Raw genomic sequence first — 21,718 nt, forward strand, 5'->3', positions numbered from 1 at the left:
GTAGCTGGGATCACAGGCGTGCATCACCATGCCTGGCTAATTTTTGTATTTTTAGTAGAGATAGGGTTTCGCCATGTTGGTCAGGCTGGTCTCAAACTCCTGATCTCAGGTGATCCTCCTGCCTTAGCCTCCCAAGTGCCGGGATTACAGGCACGAGCCACCACATCCGGCCAGCCATAATTTTAAAGATGAGGTACTGTGGTTCACCCCTGTAATCCCAACATTTTGGGAGGCCAAGGCAGGAGGATCACTTGAGGCCAGGAGTTTGAGACCAGCCCAGGAAACTTCAGGAGACCTTGTCTCAACAAAAAAATAAAAAAAGGTAATTGGGCATGGTGGCACACGCCCGCTGTCCCAGCTAGTCAGGAGGCTGAGGTGGGAGGATTGCTTGAGCCCTAGGGGGTGAGGCTGCAGTGAGCCATGATTGCATCACTGCGCTCCAGCCTGGGTGACAGAGCAAGACTCTGTTTCAAAAGAAAAAAAAAGAAAACAAGGAAACTGAGGCATAGAGAGGGTAAGTAACTTGCCTAAAGTCACAGTTGAGTTGGAGGAGGGCTGGGATGCCTCCCCTGGCTGTTTGGCTCCAGGCCTGCTCTTAATCATTATGATCTCCTGAGAGGAGCAGCGAGAAGCTTGCCTGCCTGCACCCCCCAGCAATTAAGGACCCCTTGGTATTGTGAAAAATGTCAGTGGAGTGTGTCTGATTAGGCTCATCAGTGCCCAGCATGGGACACATGTGTTTTTAAGATGGATCACCATTATCCCTGGCTGAAGAATTGCATGGGGTTTTCTAATTACAAATTATTCCTGCTGGATTTCATTATGCTTCCTCTTGTACTGGCTTTTTGTATTTTCATTAATCTTATAAAACTTTGAAAATCATGATCAGCCAAGCTTATTTTCTAGGTCTTAAAAATATACAGTTAAACTTTTATTAAGACACAGTATTGTTATATTTTTTAAAAGTTAATGTTTGACTCAATATTACAAAACAGCAATTACTTGAATTTTACCATTCCACAGTTATAATGAGTCAGAAGAGAAAGCTGAACATTTATCTTCCTATAGAAAACCTTCATTCACTCAGAAACCAAATTTTCTGTGGTAGAGAAAAGTTTTCACTTAAGTGTTTTAAACTGTTTTCAGCCAACAACCAAGTAGGCAAGAAGCCTGTGTTAATTTCATAATTTCTAACAGACTTTTCACTGATCACTGAAAATTCTTCCAGTTTAACAGCATTAACAAAGACAGCAGAAAATGAATGGTATATATCATTTTAAAAAGAAGAATATAGTTCAAATCCTACCTAGGAAAAAAAAAATTTAAAGAAGAATAAAGCGTAGTGATCACCAGGACCAAGCCTAGGTTTACTTAAAAGAAGTCAGGCTAATCTCTCATTTCTCTTACTTTGGGAGAACCAAAATTGCAATAGATCAGGGGTCTGTTGAAGTCTTGAGAATCTTGATTTCAAAAAGGCAATTGGAACATCTGCCAAGTGACTTTTTTTTGTTTTTGAGACAGAGTCTCGCTGTGTCACCCAGGCTAGAGTGCAGTGGCGCAATCTCGACTCACTGCAACCTCTGACTCCTGGGTTCAAGTGATTCTCCTGGCTCAGCCTCCCAAGTAGCTGCGACTACAGGCACCACCACGCCCAGCTAATTTTTGTATTTTCAGTAGAGATGGGATTTTACTATGTTGGCCAGGCTGGTCTTGAACTCCTGACCTCAGGTGATCCGCCCACCTTGGCCTCCCAAAGTGCTGGGATTACAGCGTGAGCCACCATGCCCAGCCTCCCAAAGTACTTTTATGGCAAGCTACAGTCGGGATCAAATTGTGATACACTAGGGGAATCCCTGGCTGCCTGGACAGCAGGTGGTGGAGAACAGATAAGTGGATCAATGGCAGCTTAGAGGGAAGACTAGTGCCCTGCTCCGGGCTTGGTCCTCCCTGCTGTCTTGCTCAGTCTGATGTGTTTTTTCAAGCACTTGGATTAGGCCAAATAAAGCATGCTTATCAAATCTCGGGGGGAGAGTGATTATGTCAGACAGCAGAACTGGGTTTCAAAATGATCTGGATTACCTTGGCCCATAGGTGATGACCATAGGTTCATGTTCATGGAGGTAAATGTCAGGTCCTCATCAGGGCTCAAAGGTTGGGCTGAGGGAGAGGAGAAGGAATTATTGAGCACATACTTCGTGCTTTATCCTAACGTAAGATAACTCAGTTAATAGTAAAAACCTTAAGAGGAGGATGTTGTTCTCATTTTATTTTTTTTAAATTATAGATTCAGAAGGTACGTGTGCAAATTTGTTAAACAGATATTTTGTGTAATGATGAGGTTTGGGCTTCTAGTGTATCCATTACCCAAATAGTGAACGTTGTACCCAGTAGATAATTTTTCAATCTCACCCACCTTCCACCCTGTTCTCATTTTATAATGGAAGAAACTGAAAGCCAGAGAAGCTGAGCATTTGCTCAGGTCACATAGTAAGAGATGGAGCTTAGATCAAAGCCAAGGCCCCTAAGACTCTTAGGTCCATCTTCATAAAAAGTTCAGGATGGAGGAAACAGCACTTAATAGCAGTTTATGTGGAAAGATAACAAAACCACACATTTATGTGATATTAGTCCTGAATTCATATGCTAAGTCTTCTCTGAGCCTCTCTTCTGGGGACCATCCTTGAGCTAGGCTCGGGGTGCAGAGATGAAAACTCACAGCCCCTGAGCAAGTTGAGCTCCTGGTCTGGGGGAAGAGCAACCAACACTAGAACAGGTGAATTTGACAGTGCTGGGCATACAGGATACTGTGGGAGTCCAGAGAAAACCTGAGCCCTCCAGAAAACTGTAGAGGAGGCAGTGCCTGGCCTGAGACCCGAGGCTGGATGGCTTGTCTGGGAGTCCAGGGAGGACATGGATTGTAGGTCCCGGCAGGTTGACCCAGTCTGGGCCTCACTTCTGCCCCTCAGTGGTGAGGGGCACTGAGGCCCCGGAAGGGGCAGGGCTGAGGGAAGGAGGTTTGCCAACTCTCCAACAGAAATGGAAGAAGAGAGCAGGAGGGGGGCGGGGCGTGATGGCTCACACCTGTAATCCCAGCACTTTGGGAGGCCGAGGTGGGAGGATCACTTGAGATCAGAAGTTCATGACCAGCCTGGCCAACATGGTGAAACCCCATCTCTACTAAAAATACAAATATTAGCTGGGCATGGGTGCCTGTAATCCAGCTACTTGGGAGGCTGACGCACAAGAATTGTTTGAACCCGGGAGGCAGAGATTGCAGTGAGCTGAGATCGTGCCATTGCACTCCAGCCTGGGCGACAGAATGAGACTCTGTCTCAAACAGAGAGAGAGAGAGAGAGAGAGAGAGAGAGCACGCAGGAGGGGAGTGGGAGTTCTGGAAGGCATCTGAGAGCCAGGCGGGGACACGCCTCTGTGGACTCTGGGAGGTTCTGGGACCTTAGCTCCAGATAGGCCAGTTACTTTGTAACACCCCACTGTGTCCTGCAGCTGATCCTTCAAGTGAGAAGGGCTAGAGACTGGTGTTCAGGGGCAGTGAGCACGTAAAAAGATGTCCTGGGAATCATTTGGAAGAGGAAAAGAGGGCATCCCAGGTCTTTGTGCTCACAGGAAAGACAATCTGAATAACACATATGGAAGTTTCTAAGGTGGGGAATGAGGCCAAGTGGGCTGGAGACAGGAGGTCAGGAGACAGAGAAGGGGGTTGTTGAGATACAACTGGCACTGTCAGCAAAGGCCAGGCCATGGTGGGCCTTGCAGGCCTTGAAGATTTTAACCTTTGTCTCAAAGGCAAGGAGAAGCCATTGGAGGCTTTTAAGTAGAAATGTGACATAATTTTGCTTGCATTTTGTAAAGATCACTCTCACCACATGATTGAAAGAGGTGAAAGGCGATGGTGCTTGTGCTGGGTGGTGGTGAGGAGGTGGGGAGTGGTGGGTGGGTTTGAGATACTTGGGGTCTCATGACAGGCTGGATACAGGATGAATGGGAGGGATGGGGTTTCTGCCCTGTGGGTGGTAGAATTGACAGAGGGAAGACCAGGTGTGAGGTGGCAGACAGGGTGAACTCAGTCTTGGTCCTGATAAGTTAGGGATGCCAAGATATCCAAGTGGAGACATTGACTGGGCAGTGGGATATTGAAGCCTAGAATTCAGGAGCCATGTCAGGGCTGGGGGTGCACAGCTGGGATTTGCCAGCACTTAGAGGATAATTGAAGCTACAGACCCACCATACCTGTATATTCAAGGCCCTTCTGGGTCCCCTAGCTGCTCTGGGAAGCCATTCCTGTCCCCTACGCCACTGCAAGGCTAGCTTAGGGCACCCTCCAGCTCCCTCTGCTTCCCGGTGGTGGTGTCTTACCAGTTTCTGCCACCTGCTCTCTGCCTGCCCCCAGATGGCGCGCTCCTGAGGGCAGGGACCACATTCATTCCTGCTTCCCCAGAGCCCAGCACAGGCTGTGGCTCAGAGAGGCATTTCAGCAGTTTGAGTAGAGTGGGCTGCCAGAGAGGGAAATGAGCTTCCTGTCCCAGAAGGCATGAGAGCCAGGGCTCTACAGCCAGGGGATGAGAGAGAGCCCTCCATTCAGCAGATGTCCTTTGGAGTCTAGTTTTCCAGGATCTGAGTCACCTCCCCAAGGGAAGAAGAAGCGTTTTCACCTGAGTCCATGGTCATTCTGTGGCCTCCTGCAGAGAGGTTTTTAGAGGCTGTGCTGAGCTGAGCAGAATGCCCTCCTCCTGCCACCAGCCTCTTTGGCCCTGAAGCTGCCACCCAAGCATAGATGCCTTGCTAGAGTTTAGCAGAAGCTGCTGAGGTGGCTCTGGTCTGGATTGTTAGGGTTGGCTGCTTGCCCTGCCCAGCCTCCTAGACCTCAGCCTTGGCCTGGGCCCTCCTCCTCCCTGCCGCCTCTGCTTTACCCATGGCATCTCTTACTGCAGTGGCTTAGCTACCGGGGCCGAAGTGGGCCTCAGCCTAGAGATTCTAGGGGCTCGGCAGGGAGTGTACTGGGAAGGAGAAGGAGAGGGAGGAGCTTGGTGAAGAAGCTGGGAGGGAGAGAGAAGGGAAGAGGTTTGGGGGAGAGGAGAAAGAGACACAGAAAGTCAGCACTGGGCTGGGTGGCCTTGAGGTTACCAGCTCCTCCCTAGATTTGCCCAGGAAAAAACTGAGAAGAGAGGGGGCCTGACTTACTAGAGGATGCACGGGGCACCAAGAATCCTCCTTGCACTTGGAAGGGCGAGAAAGGCCAAGCAAGGCAGAGGGCCCTGGAGGCCAGGGGAGGTCGCGGCAGTGCAGGGAGGAAAGGGGGCTGTGGGCTTGCCACTCAGACAAGAAAGATACTGAAGGCACCAGGGAGAGGCCCACAATTCACACAACTGAGCAGCCCTGCCCCATTTGCAGAGGAAGGTGAACCTTGAAGCCTGGGAAATGAGAGATGAAACCAGCAGAGAGGAGGATTCCAGCTACCGGAGCTGGAGTCCTCATAGTGCAGAAGGGCTTGATAACATACACGTTGTTACAAGACGTGGGCACACTGGGCTCTTCCCACCCTGGTTCTGAGTGGTCGGCCGGAGATAACTGTGGTCACTGTGCCCTCATGCTGGCCACACCAGCTTGGTTAGTGAACGCTGCAGGAACTGCCAGGCTGTCCCAGAAAACGCAGAACTACTTATGCTTCCAACCATGATAGGATATGACTATGAGAACTTGAAAGGACCAAGGCATGTCAGTACCGTCACTAGGGTAATATCTTATTTATGCTTGTTTCTTCTTTTTCTTTTTTCTTTTTTTTCTTTTTTGAGACAGATTCTGGCTTTGTCGCCCAGGCTGGAGTGCAGTGGCAAGATCTCGGCTTTATTGTAACCTCCACCTTCTGGGCTCGAGCCATCCTCCCACTTCAGCCTCCTGAGTAGCTGGGATTACAGGCGCTTGTTACCACATCTGGCTAATTTTTGTATTTTGTGTAGATTCAGAGTTTCACCATGTTGGTGGGACTGGTCTCGAACTCCTGGGCTCAGGCAATCCACCCATGTGGGTCTCCCAAAGTGCTGGAATTACAGGTGTGAATCACTGTGCCCGGTCTATGCTTGTTTTTAAAATAAAATTTATTTTACTTTTTTTTTGGGTGTAAAAATTTGAAAAACAGAAGTTGGAAGAAAAATAATTATGCTCATAGTCCCACCATCTAGATACTTTTTTTGATGGACATCTTTCCAGTCTTTTTTCTATGCATATTTTCTTCATAATTATTATAACACTGCTATAATCCTTAAAATGGTTTTATAGCTGGGCACGGTGGCTCACGCCTATAATGTTAGCACTTTGGGAAGCCATGGCTGGAGGATTGCTTGAGCCCAGGATTTCAAGATCAGCCTGGGCAACATAGTGAGACCTTATTTCCACAAGAAATAAATAAAAATCAGGCCGGGTGCAGTGGCTCACACCTGTAATTCCAGCACTTCGGGAGGCTGAGGCGGGCGGATTGCCTGAGCTCAGGAGTTCGCGATCAGCTTGGGCAACATGGTGAAACCCCGTCTCTACTAAAATAAAAATAATTAGCCAGGCGTGGCAGCATGTGCCTGTAGTCCCAGCTACTTGAGAGGCTGAGGCAGGAGAATTGCTTGAACCCTGGGAGGCGGAGATTGCAGTGAGCCGAGATCGCACAACTGCACTCCAGCCTGGGCAGCAGAGCGAGACTCTGTTTCAAAAAACATATATTTATATATATTAGCCGGGCATGGTGGCATGTTCCTGTAGTCCCACCTACTTGGGAGACTGAGGTGGGATGGTCACTTGAACCTGGGAGGTCAAGGCTGCAGTGAGTCGCACCACTGTACTCCAGCCTGGGTGACAGAGTGAGACTCTGTCGGAAAAGAAAAACAAAAAAACCCCAGCCAAACAAACAAAAAACTGTTTTTTAGCTGGGGTGTGGTGGCATGGGCCTGTGGTCCCAGCTACTTGGGAGGCTGAGGTGGGAGGGTCACTTGAGCCCAGGAGTTTAAGGCTACAGAGAGCCATGATTGTACCACTGCACTCCAGCTTGGGTGACAGAGTGAGATACTGTCTCAAAACAAAACAAACAAAAAAACAGTTTTACGTTATTTTTATTTATGATTGTTAAGGTAAAGTGTGCTCTCTCTCTTTTTTTTTAATAGGGAAGTACAGAAAAACATTAGAAAGCTAAAAAAAAAAAATTACTCATGATCCCATCAGTCATCGTGTGAAGACGTTGGAGCATTTATTTCCAGTAATGTTTTTGTGCCCCACACTTTTTTTAAAACGTGTACAAGTGCTTTGTGTTTACAGTTTGGGAGGCAGCATAATGTGTTTATGAATAACAACAACAAAACCCACCAGTTTTTGAGTCCTGGCTTCATCAGCTACTACTAGCTGAGTGACTTTGGGAAATTTATTTCACCTTTATTAACCTCAGTTTCCTCAGCTGTAGAATGGGAGCAACCATTACCTAGCTTATAGAGTTGCCTTGAAAATTTGTGTATATACTACACAGCCATAAAAAAGAACAAGATGTCCTTTATGGGAACATGGATGGAACTGGAGGCCATTATTCTTAACAAACTAACACAGGAACAGAAAACCAACTACCACACGTTCTCACTTATAAGTGGGAGCTAAATGATGAGAACGCATGGACACATAAAAGGGAACAACACGCATTGCAGCCCATTGGAGGATGGAGGGTGGGAGGAGGGAGAGGATCAGGAAAAATAGCTAATGAGTACTCGGCTCAATACCTGGGTGATGAAATAATCTGTACAACAAACCCCATGACACAAGTTTACTTATGTAACAAATCTACACATGTACCCCTGAACTTAAAAGTAAAAAATAAAAAAAAGAAAAAAATAAATTGTGGATATAAAACTCCTGGCAAGGCAGAGGCCTTGGAACCCTATATAGTGCTGGGCCTTTACTGTAAAAAAACAAAAACAAAAACAGCTCGTGGCAATGAATTGAGCCCTTAGTGGGTCCTCAATAAAGGGGCAGCGAACGTTTGCCACATTTTTTTTTCTTTTTTTTTTTTGCTGCATAGGACTAATCCATTGCTTTGTATTTTGAGTAAATCTCCCACTAGGTGAGGCTTTATGGAAACTAGGATCCCATCTCCCCCGTCAAAGTCAAACGTGGCCAGATACTCTTTCACTTCCACTCCCTGCAATTTGGCCGACAGGGTGCCTGGCTCAGGATTTGATGTGAAAATTGGTGAGGCTGGGAGGAAGCTTCATTAGAACTCATTGTGCTTTTGTCATGCCACAGTCTGGGTATGCAGTGGGGTGATGTTCAGAGGCCAAGATCATGCTGTTGGAGACATTGGAATCAGCTGTTCCTATGTTATGAACTTGATTGTGAATTCAGCTGTTCATTCATCTCCAGCTTTCTCATCCATTCTGAGATGCCTGGTGGAACTTTCAATAGGTTTTTTCTGTTTTGTTTAACCTGAGTCAGTTTGTTGCTTGCACCACAATGGTTAGTTCTTATCCACATATTTATTTATTTATTTTGTAGAGACAGGGTCTCACTGTGTTGCCCAGGGTGGTCTCAAATTCCTGGGCTCAAGCAGTCCTCCTGCCTTGGCCTCCCAAAGTGTTGGGATTACAGGCATGAATCACTGTGCCCAGCCAAGGTTAGTTCTTAAATCTTTCCAATAATAAAGTAAATTTGAAACATTAGCTTCAATTTCCAGCCCAAGTTTTCATGCAGAAAGGTCCTGGGGGATATGCTAGAAGTACCATTCTCTGTGCTGGCCTTTTGGACAAAGAACAGGATGACCCTCAGATCTTTGCCTCTCTGCTTGGTCCAGAGCCAGCCTGGAAAGGGGAGGTGCTCAGAGAGGGCTGCTGATGGAAAGAGTAAAGGAGGGAAGGGAGAGAGTACAAAGAAGATTTCCATGTGAAGAAGAAAGCTCCTGAAGGCAGCTTATGTGTGGTGCATTTGAATTCCTAAGGCTCTTGGGCCTCTACCCAATGAATCCTGATTCCAGCAGCCTGGAACAGTTCCAACTCATTTTCCCTTTCTGATCTCACATCCTCCCATGTTTCCCAAGGATGGCACTGCCCAATATAGAAATCCTGAGTGCCATCCAGGACACTTCCCTTGATCTCTCTTCCCCAGCATCCAGCAGTCCTGGTGAGTCCACCTACTAAACATCTCTCAATCCATGTCTTGCCCCCATCCCCAGGGTTCTAGTTTATCCTCTCATCCATCTGCATTTCTCCCCAAGGCCCTGGATTACCATAAGATGTATCCTTGGGAGGCCAGGTAGTTGTCAGGGGCAGGCCCCCAGATGTCAGCTCCCCTCTGAGCAGCGAGACTGCTTGTCTGGATATCTCAGTCCGTAGGCAAGGGGCTGTACACAGGTCTAGCCAACAATTGGAGCCCCAGAAATACCATGTCTGGCCTGAATCTCACTTGGAGCCAAGTTGGTACTAACCAGCTTGAAAAGAGGGAATATTTGTGTGTCCTTCTAGAGTCCCCATGGGTGCAGGGACTGAGTCAGGTTCATCTCTGCTCCCCCACTCTCACCCCACCCCGGTTCTAGCATGGGACATGGCCTGCCATCAGTGCTTAGAAAGTGTGGAATGACAGTCTGGGATGATTGCCTCAATCCTTTCTTGGCATCCCATCAAAAGTGAGACCTAAGCCTGCCTACCTATCCTACCTTGCACCCCCCATCCCTACCTCACTCTCCAGGCTCCATCCACAAGACTCATTCATAGTTCTCTGAATGCGTGCCAACCCACCTCACCCACCATGCCATTGTACATGCTTTTCCCTCCACCCAAAGCCTTCCCTCAACCAGGTCAGCCTGAAGACCTCCCATGAATCCATCCTTCCTTTAAGGCTCAGGGAGTGCAAGTGCTGCCTCCTCTGGGAAGCCTTCTGGAACTGGCCTTGGGAGGCCTCCCTCCCTTGTGCTGTCTCCGTGCCTGCCCATGCAGAACTCTGTTTGCCACTTGGCATGGAGTGTTGTGAGTATGTGTCCCCCCACGAAGCAGTACCCCTGAAGGAACCAGGTTTGTTTCCTTCTGTACCTCCAGGGTCTAGCTGGTACCTAGCCCAGAGGGAATGCCAGAACATGGTAGTTCCTCTTCACTCATACCCACTTTTTGGAGGCAGATGATGCAGCTAGAGAGGTTGCAGGGCCTTGAATGCCAGGCTAAAGAGAGAGGCTTGGCTAGATTTGCATTGTTCAATGATACTGGTGGCTGGGACACCCTCATTTGGGGACTGGACAGTGATTTTTTTCAATTTTGGACCTCTTCCAGCCCAGAGGACAGGGATTAGTTCCTTAGCAGGAAGATAAAAGATGAGCCTGAGCTCATGACTCCCTCCTCTCCTGGACTCCCTTTCCCCTTCTGCATTCACTCTCAAGTCCCAGAGTCCCTCTCTAAAGGCCTGGGATCTGGAATCCACCCCCACTACTCAAGGACCAAGTCCAAACCTCAATCCCCAGTTATGTAAGTGAATTATCTGCTGTCCCCAACCAGCGCCAGCCAGATCTCCTCCTCCTCCTAATTGATTTAATCTTCTCATACCAGAGAGTGGGGCCGGGTTTGGGGAGATGGTGTTGATCAGAAGCCAACACATCAGTGACGTAGACTCATTAATTACAGAGAATCTGGGTCATGGATTGGCTCTTAGTGGCTCTGATCCTCCTCCTCCTCCCTAGTCATTTGGGTCTATGAAAGGACATTTTCAGCAACTCCTCATTCCTCAAGCCCCTGTCCTACATATAGAGAAAGACAAGGGTCCCTAAGACCCTGTCTGTCTCTTAGATCCCCCTAACCCTTAGCTATGAACAGAACTTCCCTGCATTCCAGTTCTGAGTGCAGGACATAGATAAACCTAATTCATTGAAAAATGAAGAGATGAACAAACTATTTAACTTTAGGCTGGGACGATACCTTAATTTACTTTCCACACCAAGCATGCCTCTACTTTGCAGCTTCCTGGATAGAGGATGCCCAGACCCTATTTGTACATCCTCAGGAATAGGGAGCTCACTGCCCTGGGATAATCCTTCCCTTGTGTGATGACTCCACGTAGGAGAAAGTCCTTTTTCACATGGGGCTGGGATACCAGCCTGGTGACTTCCCCTCGGACCCAGCTCTGCTTCCGAGGACATAGGGCATGCCCCAGGACAGCCAGCCAGATCCTGGGACACAGTGGTTGCCACTACTGAGTTTGCTTTTCTCCAGGCTGAACACTTAAGGTTCTTTCACTGGTTTCTCAATTGTTGGACTTTAGAGATTACTCCCTACCGTATCTCCTATGTGCATATCTTAGTTCATTTTTGTGCTACTATAACAGAATACCTGAGACTAGGCCATTTATAAGGAACAGAGATTTATTTCTTACACTTCTGGAAGTCTAAGATTGAGGGGCCCACATCTGGTGAGGGCCTTTGTGCAGCGTGATCCCACGGCAGAGGGGAGAAGGGCAAGAGGGGGTGTGTGTGTGAGAGAGAAAGAGAGATAGAGAAAGAGAGAGAGAGAGTGAGCAAGAGAGGGCTTGCTTTTATAACAAACCCACTTTTTCAATAATGAACCCATTTCCATGATAGCAATATTCATTCCTTCATGAGGGCAGAGCCCTTATGAACTAATCCCCTCTTAAAGGCCCTACCTCTCAACACTGTTTAATTCAGTTTCTAACACATGGACTTTGGGGGACACCATAGCAATGCACAAGTTTTGGATGGCATCATCTATTCAGAGGTACAGAGCAGAGCACAGATTCCAGGGAAGTGGAACAGCTCAGGGCAGGATAGAATCATCACTCTTTTTGGTCTTGTTATTCGATTTCCACTGATACAGCCTGAAATTGCCTGAGATCTTTGGGGGTGTTAACACACTTTGACTCAGCTTAAGCACAGAGTCAACTAACCTCCATCATAACTTTTCTGGCACCAGCAATGGAAAGTTTCTGTGAAAAAGATATTAGGAACATCTCCATGTCCCCCCAACAAATAATTCTCTCCACCTACTCTGACATTTGTCTTTCCAGACAATGATGCAATTATTCATCTACTTGTTTGCCCATGCAACTACCCAACCACATATATATGCAGGTTTGTTACATAGACAAACATGTGCCATGATGGTTTGTTGCAACCTATCACTTAGGTATTATGTACCATATGCATTAGCTATTTATCTTGATGCTCTCTGTCCCCTCACCCTCTGACAGGTCCCAGTATGTGTTGTTGCCCTCCCTGTGTCCATGTGTTCTCATTGTCCAGCTCCCACTTACAAGTGAGAACATGCATTAACCAACTATATATTAACCCATACATTTACCAGCCCAACTAGCCGCCCACATTCCCTTCCATTCATCTGTCCATAGAACACTCATTCACCTGTCCAACTACCCACTCATCCACAAATCCACTTACATTTAATCAATTGTCTACCCTCCTATCCAATGATATACTTCCCTATTATTCATCCATCCATTCACCCACCCACTTACTTACCCACATATTCATCCCTTCATCTACCCTCTCTCCCAATCACCCATACACCTGTATTCATCATCCATCCATCCATCCATCCATCCATCCATCCATCCATCATCCGATTTTTTTTTTTTTGAGACGGAGTTTTGCTCTTGTTGCCCAAGCTGGAGTGCAAAGGCATGATCTCAGCTAACTGCAACCTCCGCCTCCCGGGTTCAAGTGATTCTCTTGCCTCAGCCTCTCAAGTTGCTGGGATTACAGGCGTGCACCACCACATCTGGCTAATTTTTTTGTAGTTTTAGTAGACACAAGGTTTCATCATGTTGGCCAGGCTGGTCTCAAGCTCCTGAACACAGGTGATCCACCCACCTTGGTCTCCCACAGTGCTGTGATTACAGACATGAGCCATCATGCCCAGCCCATCCATCCATTTTTTTAGTGAGATTCTATGGCGTGTCAAATCTTGTGTTGAGTATTTTGTGCGTGCGCTCTCTCTCTCTGCCCTTCCTTTTCTTAGGGGAAGGAATAGGAGCAGATAAAGCAAATGGTGTGAAATACTATAAAACAGAAACAAAGAAAATGCTTTGGAGATTTGGAGGAGAAAGTGGCTTCTGGATGAGGTTATGGTTGCCTTCCTGTCAGGGGAGACATTTGGTTTGGGCCTTGATAAAACAGCAGTATTTGGATATACCCGAGTACATTGGAAGTCATTCCAAGTAGAAGAAGCAAAACATCAAAGACAAGGTGCCTAGAGAGCAGCATTCATATCTTATGCTTTATATCCCTCCTAAAGTGCCTAGTAGAGAACTGGGCACACTTCAGCAACCTAATACATACTTGCTGCTTCATATTGTCTCTCTCTCTCTCCTTCTCTGACAGGGGCACCCCCAACACTTAATTAAGGTGAGAATTCACTCTTTCTCTTTAAAAGATTCAAGAGTTGCCTTATAGATCGCCTTGGGCAAGTCACAAAACCTTTCTGGGATTCTCTGAGTTTGGGGTTGATTTTCTGTCTCTATCAGGTGATCCTTTCCCCATAATCTTAATTACTTATGCCATGCTCTCTGTTCTCTTCAGAGAGATTAGCATTTACACATATGTTTAATGTTATTTTCTTTTGCTAACACCAATTAATGTAATCCTATCTGTTTTTAACTTCCTTAGCCTCGATCTTCAGGCAAGAAAGTCTGTGATATGAATGAAGGGGTAAGTTTGTGGAAATAGCATTGGGGTAGAAGCCAGGAGCCATGAATTCAAGCCAGCTTTGCCATAAGCTTGCTGTGTGACCTTGGGCAAGTCCCTTTCCCTCTCTGTTTTAAAGGTTTTCCACTATAGCACATTAGCACTGAACTCAGCATCTGATATTGTCTAGTCCAATATACATCTTGCAAATGGAAAAACAGGCTCAGAAAGAAAGGGCACATGACCTGTTCTAGATCATATCTGGATTAGTGGCAAAGCTAGGACTAAACTAAACTTCCTGACTTCCATTTTAGGGATTTCTCTACCCAACCACCACATTTCAGCCTTCATTCACAGCCTCTGTATATCTCAGAGACAGCTTCATCTCCCATTTTCATTCCCTAGGAAGAAACGTGTGAATCTTCCAAGTATTCTGTCTGTTTTACTGATTCATGCCTGGGTGGGGGCTGGGCAGGCAGTATTTAAGAGCAAGCATTCCCAGCCTGACGGAGTTAATTATGTTCATCAGGAAGGGAGAAGAGAAAGGAACAAGGCGCTCTGGTTATCTACTGGGCTTTAATCAAATTGAGAAGAGAGGAAATCCATCACCCAGAGGCTGAGGGAGGTGGAGACCTTGGCTTCCGCTGGCTCCGCGTCCTGTAATGGGTTGGGCGCTGTCCAAGGTGCTGACATCTTCACTTACTGCTCTGAGTTGCTGGGAGGAGCTGGGAGAGGCCCCCTCCTGGCCAAGGGACATCAGCTCTTAGAAGAGGGTCCAGAAGAGACTTAGAGAGGGTGTGGGCATGTTGGGAGAGGCTCGAGTTCCTACTCTGCCTCCTGAACCTTTTCTTTTCCGTATATTTGTCTATCTGCTTTAAGAAAAATATTTCTTCTTATGGCCAGAGTCCTGGGTTGGGATAGAGGGAGGGAATACACAGACTCCTTGCTGTCAGGGAGAGGGGCCCGAGCTTGAGGGTGGAGGTACAGTCCTTGAGGACTTCCATATCTTTTTTTTTTTTTTTGACTTAGTATTGCTCTGTCGCCAGGCTGGAGTGCAGTGGCGCAATCTCAGCTCACTGCAACCGCTGCATCCCGTGTTTAAGCGATTCCCCTGCCTCAGCCTCCCGAGTAGCTGGGACTACAGGCGCACACCACCACGCCTGTCTAATTTTTTGTATTGTAGTAGAGATGGGGTTTCACCATGTTGGCCACGATGGTCTCAATCTCCTGACTTCAGGTGATCTGCCCGCTTCAGCCTCTCAAAGTGCTGAGATTACAGGCGTGAGACACCGCGCCCAGCCGAGGACTTCCATATCTTAAAGGGGAGATGTGGCTTCTGCTTTTGTGAAATCGTTAGTCCAATGGCAGAGACATATACTTGCCTTTGGGAGTTTGTTGATCTGATAGAGGAACATTACTGTACCTCTAACTCTACTCAAGTATGATACAAGGGAACATTGGCCCATGTCTACATGGAGCCTCCAGTCTGATGGAGAAGACATGGTCTTCTACTGTAAAATTCCCAGTCTCATTGAGGAGCCAAACTCTTGATTCAGGGGGAAATCTCACATACAATCAGGGAGACAGGATAGACAGATAAGTTACAGGTCTGTACAATAACCAACCAAGGAACTCATATCTTCACATTTCACACTCAAATTAGGTTGTTGGTGTTAGAGATTTAGTGTCAACCATGGAAAGCCTCCTGGAAGAGGTACATTTGAGTTGGGTTAACGGGAAAGGAAGGGACATGTGTCTCTAGACCTTGGGTCACGTGAGAACCATAACCATGTCTTCCCATTTTTTATATTCCCTTTGAAATAAGTATAAGCCTCGTCACAGTGAAGACTCTTCTTTAATAAACAACAACCAGCAGGTAGAGAGTAATGTACCTCTTTGGTAGGCTGGGAGACAGCAGAGTGTGGATGGGCTCAGAATTAGGGAGGAGGGTTAGTTGGGACAGAAAGCCTGAGGCTGGGGTGGGAGAATGATGGTGGAATGACAGGATAGGCAGAAGGAACAGCCCAATGTGTGTCCAGGCCACTGAACCACAGCATTTGGAGTAACTCCCTTGTATTTCTGGAGCTGGTGAGAGACACTTTATTGAATCTTGAATTGTTAAAGCTAGAGACCATTACATTATAAAATCATAGGCTTCTCAGCTTCTAGAGCTACACAATTATGGAAAGTTCTAGTATTAAAATCATAGCATCTTAGCAGGGAAGAATCACAGAAATTATAGAACTGTAAAATATTAGAGCCAGAGAGCCAAAACTCCATATTAGACAATTTTAAAATCCAAGAATCTCAGTGTTAAAAAGGAAAAAGAGAACTCAACAATTTATTGATCCTCTTTATTTGCACTGGTTATGATGTTAGGAGCACTCTCATATGTTATCCCATTTAATTCCTACCACAAGTATTATGTCATTCAGTCCCATACCTGTTCAAACCTTTGTCAGTAATACTGCATTATCAAACACAAGCTTGCATAACCTTTATGACATGGGAGTCATCACATCTGGGCATAGCTCTGCCCTCTGCCAAATGGTGCTAGAAAATTCTCCCTTACGTAAGTTGCACTCTATCTCCCTGTCGTGCTCCCACACCGGTCCAGTTCATGTCCTCTGAGCTACACCGAGTAAGTCTAATCTCCTGCTCACATGACAGCTTTTCAGATGTCTAAAGACAGTCCTTATTTCTTTCTTCTCTAGGCTAAGCTGGCTTGTTGATCATGTAGCTAGAAATGGGACAGCAAATGAAAGAATATTTGAGCTTAAGAGGCCCTTAGAGGTCACCTTGTCTGGATACTTCCTTTTACTGCTAGGCAATATGGCTTTATAGTCAGGATCCTGGACCTCATGTTTCTGGGCCTCTTTATTTTATCCCTAAAATAAAGATAATAGTAATACTGCCATAACAGAGGTGTTGTGAAGATTGAATGAGATGATTCAAGGGAAGCTCTTAGAAGAGCGCTGGGCACACAGTAAACAGCCAATAAATATTAGCTGTAATCACTGGAGGCCCGGAGGGGGAAGGGACTTGCTCAAGATCACACAGCAACTCAGAGGCAGAGCTGGAGTTAGACCAAGGACACCTGCCTCCCAGCCTGGGCCCTTTCCCATTCCACTCTTCCCTCTGTCTTCCTCAGAAAAAGAAAATAGTCCCAGAGGGGACCAGGATACTTCTCACTGAATCATTTAGGATGCAAGGAAGAGGTCACCTGCTTTAGAGTGGCTTAAAATTTTTGTTTCTTAATGAGGCCAGAAGAAGGTGGTACCAGGATTGGTCTGCTGATTCAACAATGTCTTTGATGACCCAGACATTTCCCATTCTGAGCCTTGAGGGTGACTACCCCTGTGATTGCAAGAAGACTGAGTGCCATCAGGAACCATGTCCTCCCAAGCAGGGAGAAAGGGCATGGTAACAAAAAGGGTGTTCTCCTTTCACATCATCCTCTTATCCAGGAGAGAAGCTTTCCCAGCAGACTATCCCCAAACATGTCATTGACTAAGATGAGGTCACATGTCTACTCTTGGACCACTCTCTGGCAAAGGGGAAGGCATTTCCATTGCGGCCTTGGATCATCCCTTGGCTGAGCACCTTGCTATCGGAATGAAGAAGAGAGCATTTGCCATGGGAAGGCAACCAATACCACCTGCCATACTCACCTTCTGTTTTCTCTCTGGATTGCCCTCCTACCTCCTCTCCACCTCTGCCAGGAAGTCTTCCCTAGTTGCCAGGCCCTTGTCTAGGACACCCTCTTCTAATGTAATTGAACGTTCTTTAATTCAAGTTACATTTCACTTTGCCAAAGATCTCTTACCTTATCATGTCCAGATCTTGTCTTCTCAACCAGGCTGTGATAGGTCATTGCAAGAGTTATAGCAGCGACTAATGAATAAGAACCTATTGTGGGTCAGGCACTGGTCTGGGTGCTTGTTGTAACCAGCTTCCAAATGGCTCCCAATGATCCATACCCCCTGGTATTCATGCCCTTTTGTATTCCCCTCCCACATTATACCAGGGTTTGTCTATGTGACCAAGAGAATATGGCAAGTTATGGTATGTTAATTCCAATATTAAATCATAAAAGACATATGGAATCAAAGCTTTTGGTCAACTGCCAACAGGGTACAGAGGCCCAACAACAATCATCGAATGAGCTTGGAAGTGGATCCTCTCACTCCAGTCAAGCCTTCTGATGACTGCAGCCCTGGCTGATGCTTGACTACAGCTTCATTAGAAATCCTCATGAAGATCCAGCACCTTCCAGTTAGCCCATCTGTGGGTTCTTGACCCTCAGAAATTCTATGAAATAATAAATATTTGTTGTTTTAAGTTGCTAAACTTTGTGGAAATTTGTTTTTTAGTTTTGGGGTTTTTTTTGAGGCAGGGCCTTGCTCTGTTACCCAGACTGGAATGCAGTGGTACAATCACTGCTCACTGCAGTCTTGACTTCCTGGGCTCAAGCAATCCTCCCACCTAAACCTCACAAGGAGCTGAGACTACAGGTGTGGGTGCTACCACACCTGACTAAGTTTCTTTTTTTTATTATTGTTTGGAGAGATGGGGGTCTCTCTATGCTGCCCAGGCTGGTCTCAAACTCTGGGGCTCAAGTGATCCTCCTGCCTCAGCCTCCCAAATGGCTGGGATCACAGGTGTGAGCCACTGTGTCAGCCAGGAAATTTATTACTCAGTAGTAGATTACTATATTGCTACTTTATCACATTAAATCCTCTCAACAATTCTGATGGGCGAAACTTATTTCTCCCTTTTATAGATGAGAAAACCAAGGCTCAGATGAGTGCAGTGACTTCCCATGCCTGGTAAGCGGCAGTGCTGGGATTGGCCCTCCTGTCTATTGGATTCCAATGCAGAGGGACCTGGGTTCTGTTTTCCCAGCTGAAATGTCCCCAGCTGCAGGATGAAGGCTGAGGAAATGGGGACATAAAAAGGAAGCCTCTTTCTCTGATGTGTTTTCTCTCTTCCCCCCTTTTTTCATCCCAACCACATTAGTTAGTACTTACTACATCTATTGTGTATATGTGATTCAGGGACAAGTAGGTTTATTAGCAACAACATGGGAGTCTTAGGAGGGGGATACCTGGGCTCTTGAGTGACCTTGGGCAAGTTTCTGCACTTTTCTGGGCCTCCGTTTCTTTACCTACTACATGGCAATAATAATCCCTTTCCTGACTTCTTCACCAGGAAACCATGAGGATGGGGTATAAAAGGACTGTGTAAAATGTGAAATGTAGTGAACATGAAAAAGTTTGTTTGGACTAAGGAGCGCCCCTGACCTAGGGCTCAGACCTGTACAGCCACCTCTGTACAGAGGTGAGGGCTCCCTCTCCTCTCTCACCTGGGGCTAGGTTCAGGATATGGACAACACTGAGTGGCATTGAGAGCGTCAACCCACTTCTTCAGCCTCACCCTCCCCATGCCTTCTCTCTTAAGCCATGCTACAGCCATACTAAACTAGTGGAAATACCCCAAGCCTGCCAGGAGGTTTCTGTCTACTTTGTGCAGTTTCTTCTGCCTTGACACCCTTCCCAACTTCTCCCCTTGGTGCGTTCCCACTCATCTTTCAAGACTCACCTTAGATGTCCCACTTTTAGGATGCCTCTCCTGACCCGGGTACAGTCCTCCTACTTCTCTTGATTGTTGCATCTGCCTCCTGCCTGAGCTCTTGGCCTTCAGCTTCTCTTTCCCGCTCAAAGACCCCATGGTGCAACCAGTGACTTTTCCAACATACAAATCTTGTCATGTCACTCCCTGCTTAAAATAACTGGCCAATGGAATAATCCATCAATCAATGCTTCAGGGGTTCCTCCTTGCCCTCAGGAAAGCGTCCACACCTTCGGCTGGATCTCCATGCTTGGTCCCTGCTGGTCTTTCCAGCCTCTGCTCTCTTCTCTCTCCTTATTGCCCTGCACATGCAGTGCCCTCCAGCCACATTGCTCTTGTCACTGTATCTCAGACACACCTCTCTCTATCTTTGCTCATCCTGTTGTGTTTCCTGCCCATTCCCACCTTGTCCACTTGAGGAAGTCCTGCCTAATCCTTAACACTAGGTCTGATATAACCTCTTGGAAGCCTTCCCTATTGGCCCCAGGAAGAGTCCTTGGCTTCCTCTTCTTCCCTCTCCTGTATGACTAACTACTCATGCTTTTGTTACTGTTTGTCAGCTTGTCTGTTTACACTGAGAGTTTGCTGAGTAGAGACTCTATCTGACACATGGTTGTGTCCCCAGCAGTGCCAGGAGAGGGGCACAGAGCAGACATGTAGGATATGTTGCTCATGTGAGTGGTTGAATGAATGAAGGGTGAGTGAATCCAACCTTGAACCATCACTTCTTGGCCAGCCCCAGAATTGCTGTTTCCTGGGGTAAGCCCATTTGATAGCCAAAGGGGAAGCAGACAGGAGGGACTGCTCTAGGAGGGAGAAAGAAAATCAATAAAAATGTAAATCTGGTTGAGAAAAGCTGTCCCAAGCTGGCTGTGGGGAGAGATAAGACTGGGCTGGCTGAGCCCTGGCTGACAGTGGAGGAGAGATTGGGGACAACGGAGCTGCGGCCAGGGTAGGGCAAAGGAGGTATGTTCCTTCCTCTGTTGTCACTGCCCCCTCCCACCCTGATGCTCTCTGTGTTTATGAAATTTTTTCTGGGACAGAAGGAGAAGGGAGCTTACAAATCCTGATCATCAGGTGTGGTGCCTGTGAGCAGGTACATGATCTTACCCGGTCCTCACAGCTTCTGGGAGATAGGAGCTAGGCATGCTCAACCTCACTTGCAGGTGAGCAAACTGAGGTGCAGAGAGGTTAAATCATTTGTTCATGGTCACACTGTAATAAGTGGCAGAGTCAAGATCTGATCCCAAGCCTGACTCTCTCCACAACTCTATAATCTTTTCACTCCATTAAGGGCTTTTGACTGGGGATCTGGGATTCTTAGGAGGTCTACACCCAGGCATCAGATGGTCTTCAACCTCTGAAATCAAATGCACAATTGTGTATTTGTCTGTGTGTGTGTTTTGTTTTATGTTTAGTGGACAGTCTATGTCTTTGATCAGATCCCCAGAGGTGGTTGTCACTTGCCCCCCATTGCCTGTACCATGTTGCCTTCCTGGAGTTGGTGGCCTTTGAGCTGGGCCTGGAAGATTGAGTAGGACTTTATGAAGTGGGGATGGAGAGACAAGCAGTGGGGTGGGGATGAAGAAGATAACCCAGGTTAGAGGGAACAGCATAAGCAAAGGTATGTGAAGGGGAAATAATTCAACACCTCCAGGCAATGGTGAGGATGTCCATGAGTTCTCTTTCACTTATGTGCATGTCAGTCATGACCCTTGGAGGCCAGCTCATGATGGGTCATCTGCCTGCCCTAGAACTTACCAGCCTCTAGCATTCCAGACCTTCCCAGGGTCTACAAGAAAAGAAACCTCAGGCCTAGGCATCAGGATGTCAGTTCTGGTCTGAGTCCTGTCCTCTGCTGACTTTACACTGGCACAATCTAGCAGGGAGACTTAATGTCTTCTCCTCCCAGCTTCCTGGTACAGGGTAAGAAAGAAAGCTCACAGATGCAAATGCTTGTGGCTCTTCATTGACCAGAGGCTATGTTAGGGGAGAGGACTTCCCTGGGGCCCCCACAAGGCCTGGAAAACCCCTCTGGCCCTGACCTGCTCCACCCCTTGGCTCTCGACCCATTTCTGTCTTGGGTAACTCCTGAGTCTCTTCACCATGGCCAGTTTGGAAGACTTTAGGCACAAGGACCTCGTCTTTTCCTTCAGATCTTGGCTCAACAAAGAGGCAGACTCACCGTGATATGGATACAGCTTGAGCGTCCAGGAGTCTCCCCAGATCCACGGGAGGGCCTCGGTGGTGTGTTCATGTTGTCATATTTTTGTAAAATTTGCAAAGGTAAGATACTTTAACCACAGTAGAAATTACTATTTTCTTCCCACTCCAGCTTCGTTTGTGTTTCAATTTTCCTTTATATGGGATAATTGGAGTGGCCATGGGCACTTCTGGGATCTGACCAAGGGGAAGCTG

The 21,718-nt window shown here is 46.9% G+C and overlaps 1 long non-coding RNA gene across 2 annotated transcripts; it reads left to right on the plus strand.

Moving 5' to 3' along the window:
• The first annotated feature begins 3,339 nt into the window (after positions 1 to 3,339).
• On the plus strand, positions 3,340 to 18,010 carry LOC103877739. 2 transcript variants are annotated; one of them, XR_001894998.3, is made up of 4 exons: positions 3,340 to 5,751; positions 13,367 to 13,390; positions 13,652 to 13,693; positions 17,803 to 18,010. It is a non-coding gene; the product is annotated as an uncharacterized LOC103877739 (long non-coding RNA). The 2 variants fall into 2 exon arrangements; XR_637545.4 differs by lacking the exon at positions 3,340 to 5,751 and having other exon boundaries at positions 12,832 to 13,390.
• Positions 18,011 to 21,718: the final 3,708 nt, after the last annotated feature.

The sequence above is a fragment of the Papio anubis genome, chromosome 12 (assembly GCF_008728515.1).
Source record: "Papio anubis isolate 15944 chromosome 12, Panubis1.0, whole genome shotgun sequence".
Taxonomy (NCBI): Eukaryota; Metazoa; Chordata; class Mammalia; order Primates; family Cercopithecidae; genus Papio; species Papio anubis.